Source organism: Grammomys surdaster, unplaced genomic scaffold (assembly GCF_004785775.1).
Source record: "Grammomys surdaster isolate TR1022 unplaced genomic scaffold, NIH_TR_1.0 143, whole genome shotgun sequence".
NCBI lineage: Eukaryota > Metazoa > Chordata > Mammalia > Rodentia > Muridae > Grammomys > Grammomys surdaster.
Genome location: NW_021604601.1, coordinates 8,211,914 through 8,217,744, shown reverse-complemented (window position 1 = coordinate 8,217,744; position 5,831 = coordinate 8,211,914). Strand labels below are relative to the sequence as shown.

The following is a 5,831-nucleotide window of genomic DNA, read 5'->3' as shown; positions in this document are numbered from 1 at the left end:
GAGACAATGTCCCCACTCGCAGCCGGCCGCCCCTCCTGCGCGCATCCACGCGGCCCGCGGGAAAGCGCGGCGCCCTCCCCCCCGCAGCCCCGGGCGGCCCGCCGGGGGCGCGCCTTTGCGCTCGGGGGCTCGCGCCCGCTACGGCCTGAACCCGAGGAAAGTTTTTTTAGTTCCGCTTGCAATGAAACTTTTCTCTCTCCCTCCCTCACTCTCGCTCTCTCGCTCTCTCGCTCTCTCTCTTTTTTTTTTTTCCCCCTCTTAACCCGGGATAGGGGGGGGAAATGCACGACTTGCCTGAGCCTAATCGGGCCCAGCGCGGCGTGAGGGAGCCGAGCGAGCCGGAGCAACTATTATCCGCTTCTCTCCGAGGGCTGCTGCGCACTCGCAAAACGCGGACTGGACTCGGCCCCCGGCGCCGCCGCCGAGCGCACGCCCGCTCGCCCCGCTCGCCTCGCACTGCCTCGCCCGGCCTGGCGCGGAGGACCTGGCCCGGGGGAACGAGCCGGGGAGGACCGGCTGCCGGCTCTCGGAGCCCGAAACTGCTCGGTCCCCTCGTGCCTCCGGTCTCCCTGCCAACCCGCGGGCCTGTGTTTGTTTTCACGTCTAAAGGGAGCGCTACGAAGGTGGAAAACGAGTCTGACGAGCAGACAAAAGAGGGAGAATGGGCTGGGAAGCAAAGTTGTCTATTGGGCCTCAGTGGTAGTGAGGAGCCGGTGGGGAAGGGAAACATTTAGGCAGGCCCGACAAAAGCACTCCGTCTCTCTCAAGAGTTATGTAATTTTTCACAACCTTGGCCTCTGCGCCTGGATTTCAGGTCATCGGCGTAATTCCCACAACTTCATCCAACTGAGAAATTAGGAAAGACTTAAGTGAAGGTTAAGCCGCAAAGACTGCTGTGCCGTGTACACAGCAAGCGCTCAATAATTGCTTATGATTCACCACTCCAATCCCCAAGGTGATGTTTATATAACTCTTTTTAAAGGCACCGGAAGTAGGAATGAAAACTAGCATTCCCCATGGAATGAATGAATATATATATTGCATTTGGGTGTCCTTGCGAGTGTGTAGTGCGTTCAGGAGACGTTTAACTATTGGTGCAAAAACAGCGACAGCTAAGGTTTATCTTGGGTCTTCATAAATCTACACGATGCCTTTCATCATATTTAAGAGGTTAATGTGTGCAATTAACCCTCTTGATACGAGTTCATTTCTAAGTAATGGGGAACAAAACCAAATAGATGTATTTAATAAACATAAAATCAATAATAATGCAAACAGTCTAATCCCAAAGCAGAAATCCGCAGTACTTGCCCATTTTAAAAAGATACCTATTGTTTTAGCAGGATAATGTTTTACATGCTATTATCATGCAGTAACTAACCTCTTGACTGCCTCTGGTATCCATACTTTTTAACCTCAGTTGTGCTAGGGTGAACTGATTTGTGTTAAGAGAAGGCATTTGAAACCAAAGCTTCCCAGAGGTCAGGCTGAAGGGATATGCTAGACTCCAGTGCACTGTACTTTTCCAAAATCATTCTTTAGCCGCTCATAAAAGCTATTTTAGTTTATGTCAATTGCCATGGCTGTTTGCTAGGCCAAGTGTAAATATTTTACATGGCTAAATAGAAAATTCTAGATGTTGTGTGGGGTGTAGTAATGACTAAATGGGGAGAAGAGAAATAATATACACAAGGGTCACTGTAGAGTATAGGAACAGTCCATGACTATAGAAACAGCTGGAAAGCAGGGTGTACAGCCATGTGTGCGAGGGGATAACAGCCATAAGGTGACTTTGTGCCAAGTCATTCTTCGGTTTTTGCCAGAAGAACACTTCGTCTTATTACCATGCCTTTTTTGACATTTTCCCCCAAGATCTTCTCTTTCTGTATTTGAATGTGTACTAATTATAGGGTTATACTACACTTTGGATTTTCAAAGTTTTTTATACACAAATAGAAATATATGCCTGTTTTGTATATATGTCTATCGACATATTCTAAAATCAATTACATATTTATGCTTTTAGACATTTACAGCCAAACTAAATATATACATATAATCATAAAAGTGCATTTTTTCAAACAAGTAGAATATATCAAAGTCAATTCAGACAAGCCATATGTTGTAACTTATTTTCACAACCATGCCTAAAAGAGAAAATGAGTCACCAAGTTCAGTTCTGGCCGATTTCTTAGAAATATTTTCTTTTTCATGTCAAAACCATGAAAGTTAAAAAAAGAAAGAAAGAAAGAAAGAAAAAGAGAGAAAAGAAAGAATTATGTGAGTGAAATCTCATTTAACCTCAAGTCAACTGAAAGAGTGGAACCAAGAGGCAATAAAATAGAGGCGCCCAGCACCAGGAAATCAACCTGCTATAAAGGGCGACACATGCCACTTTTTTCCTCCCGGTGGCAGATGCCACACCCTAAAAGCAGACAGAAGGCACAGCAGCCTGCAGGAGTGCAGGAGCACAAAGCCTGCAGGACTTGGTTTTGTCTTTCCACAGAGAATGCTAAACTGTCTTTTAAAATACGTCTTTGCTGAAGATAAATCATGGACTCCTCTACATTCAAGTTCCCAGCACACCTCCTTGGGAAAGCATAACAAAAGTATCTTAAAGTTTCCGGGAACACCCCCCTCCCCCCCCCCCCACCCCGTGCTTGATAAGGAAAATGGCACTTGCTGGGGTTTGTTATAAAATAATGAAACAAGCTCACCATTCAGCAAAGTGCAGTCTCAACCCTAGTTTATTTCCCTGGCCTGGCCCATCCTGTGTGGCAGCTCAGCCTTGACTCTTTTGGTGCAAAGGAGCAATAGAAATCTCCGCCATGGGTTTGTCTTAATGAGTCCCTTAATCTTACACCTCTTGTGCCTAAATTTCAAGCCCTAATGACACTTGTGTTTTTGCTGTCACCACAAGGAAGCCTTGGGGGTGGCAAGCTGCTGGTGGCCTTGACCGAGTTGTAGTCCTCAGCCAACCTCCCACCCACGGTTCTCCCCAGCCCTTCGTGTGTAGCCAGAGGATTACCCATTATTTTGTTAAACATGCCTTTCTATTACAAAAGGTTTTCTCTGTCCCCCTCTGACTATATGGAAATATTAATATTCAAATACCGCGTCTTTTGAATAAGTTTTAGGGCGCTGAATGAAAGGCCCTTCAACTTGCCCACTGAACGAGAATTGAGCCAGATGGTAGTTTTAAGAACCCCACAGTTTTGTTCCTTTTGCCTCTCCAATGCCCGTCGCACTGTTTGCTCTCAGATTAGCCCGTTTTACTGTTCTCCTTATTTACTCGGTGACTGAAGCAATCACGATTCACTGCCCGTCATATTTCTCAGTATTCTCTCTGTAATTTGGAAGCAATTTGGAATAAAGCCCTGTCAAGGTTTTACAAATAAGAACTATTAAAGAATAAGGCTTTGGATACTTGCTTTCCTTTTAGATTTATGAGAGATGCGGTGAATGGGGCTAATGGGATTTCCCTACTGATCTTGGTCAGGGACTTTAAAAAGCACTAAACAATTGTCCTATTCACATCCCAGATTTAGACGTTAGCAATGAATAACTCTGAGTCGGCGCAGGATATGGGCTCTACAGCGGTTGGATTGGAAACAGTTATGCAAATCATCACTGGCCTGTAAGTTCAGAATGCTAAACAATTAGGTAGTGGAAGGGGGGAATTGAGAGGGACAGACAGGAATAGGCAACAAATATTTTAAAACAATTTGGCCAACAGCAGCAGCATTATATTTGTTGAAGAGATTAAAGCAGGCACAGTAACCAGTGTGGGGATAAGTTATACCTGATTGTCCAACGGACTTGGAATCTAGTTCAGGCAGCATCCAGAAAAGAAAACCTTGTTACCTGAGCCCAGTCCTGAATAGGGATCAACTATGAACATTTGCACCCAAACCCTTTCATGTTCTAGGCGACTTGACCACTGAAGAACTGAGTTCAGATTTCCTCACCCGAGGGCACCTAACTCAGCTGTTCATGGCTGGCAGCCCCTACCAGGGATCTACACAGCTCCTCGGACACTAAGACCACCAGCTTATCATTAGGCCAGTACAGTGTGTCTCCAAAGACCCTGAGAACACAGTGTTGGCCGTGAACCATACGAAGGTAGACCTTACTGCATTGTAATGCGTTGTACTTTATCAGCTCTCTACATTTTGATTGATGTGTAATAAATATTTTTATTGCAGCCTTGTGTGTAACTGCTATATAACATATATATCTGCCTTCATTCCTTTTACCATTATTGAGAATTACAGAGTATTGCTAGTGTTTTTCAACATTTGCTCCTCAACAGGAGTACTGGCAAATGCCTATGGCCCCAACTGCTGAGGAGGCTGAAGCCAAAGGATCACAAGTTTGAAGCAACTTCAGTAAGACCCTGTCCAAAAGATTTAAAAAGCCTGGCGATAATAGCTCAATGGTAGAGTGCTCTCCTACCGTGTTCAAGGCCGTGGGTTCAAGCCCCATCACTGGAAAAGCAGTGTGTGTGTTCTTCCGTTGATCGTTACTGTCATTCAAATGCTTCCCATCACCAGTGAGATGCCGCTTGTCTTGAATCACTTTATAAATCACTGTAACTCCTCAAAAATAAATACTTGGCTAGTAAACATATTTGATATAATGCATAATAACCACTTATACAAGAGAGTCATTCGGGAGTCCAATCAACTCCATTTCTGTCACTTAATCTGAGGGCTTTCCCGGTCTTTTTCACAGATGTGAATAATTGCTTTATAGTACATATGGACCATGAAAATAAAGCCAGTTTTCAAGCCATTCCTTTCAAAAATGAATTCCAAATGGGCTATATGCACTAATGCGGTGCGTTCCTCGTTTTCAATGTGAATACACTTGCTTCCGGCCTCGTCCCATTGTGAAAGCCAATGGTCACCTTTACAGGATGCGTTAGTGACAGGCTCCCGGTTGTACTGGTATGTGCCGAGGGACTTAGTCCTACCTTTCTCTTACAGAAAGTGACATAATTTCACTGAGGAATTTCCTTCTTGGTGCATATCCCCCAAAAATGTATGTTGTTAATTACAAGGAATTGTTTCTTCACAAAACTTAAAAGTATTTCTCATTGTACCATCTTATTCTAAGATGTAAAATTCTGTGACCTCTCTCTTGTATCTTCAGATGAGTCTTTAAAAAGAAAATAAATTTCCTTTCCTTTTAATTTTATGTGTAGGACTGTTTTCTTTACATGTATGTCTGTGCCTGGTGCCCAGGGAGTTCAGAAGACAGTATCAGCTCTCCCCTCGCCCAGGAACTGGAGTTATACATGGTTATGAGCCTCCACATGGGTGCTGGGAATCGAACCGGGTCCTCTGGAAGAGCAGTGCTCTTAACCATCTCTCCAATCCATAGATGAGTCTTAAACTGCTACAGGGTAGGTGACCATCTTTCCCAAGGGATATGAGTGCTGAAAGATTCCTCTCTCTGAGTATAAACCATGAGGAGTATCCAGCCAAACCCATTCGATCTCAGCCCAAGGAGTACCCAGCCTTTAAGCTTTGGCGGCTCTGAGGCCACCGTTAAAAACAAGGAGAAATAACTGACTGTACTCACTGTACCTGCTCGACATTAACCAGATACTCATGCAAACAAACGGAATTGCCAAGTGATGACAGCTGTAGGAGGAAAAGGTTCAAGGCCCTAGGAGGGCATCAATTACGATCACTAGTGGGATCTGGGCTGTGAGACTGTTTTCCCCAAAGGCCTGGGCTGACCGGTTTTTTTGTTTGTTTTGTTTTTGTTTTTTTCAAGACAGAGTTTCTCTGTATAGCCCTGGCTGTCCTAGAACTCACTCTGTA

General features: G+C 44.6%; 1 long non-coding RNA gene across 1 annotated transcript; it reads left to right on the top strand.

Moving 5' to 3' along the window:
• Positions 1-1,953: 1,953 nt before the first annotated feature.
• Positions 1,954-5,194, top strand: LOC114618598. The gene is made up of 2 exons (XR_003710976.1): positions 1,954-4,122; positions 4,313-5,194. It is a non-coding gene; the product is annotated as an uncharacterized LOC114618598 (long non-coding RNA).
• The last annotated feature ends 637 nt before the right edge of the window (positions 5,195-5,831 follow it).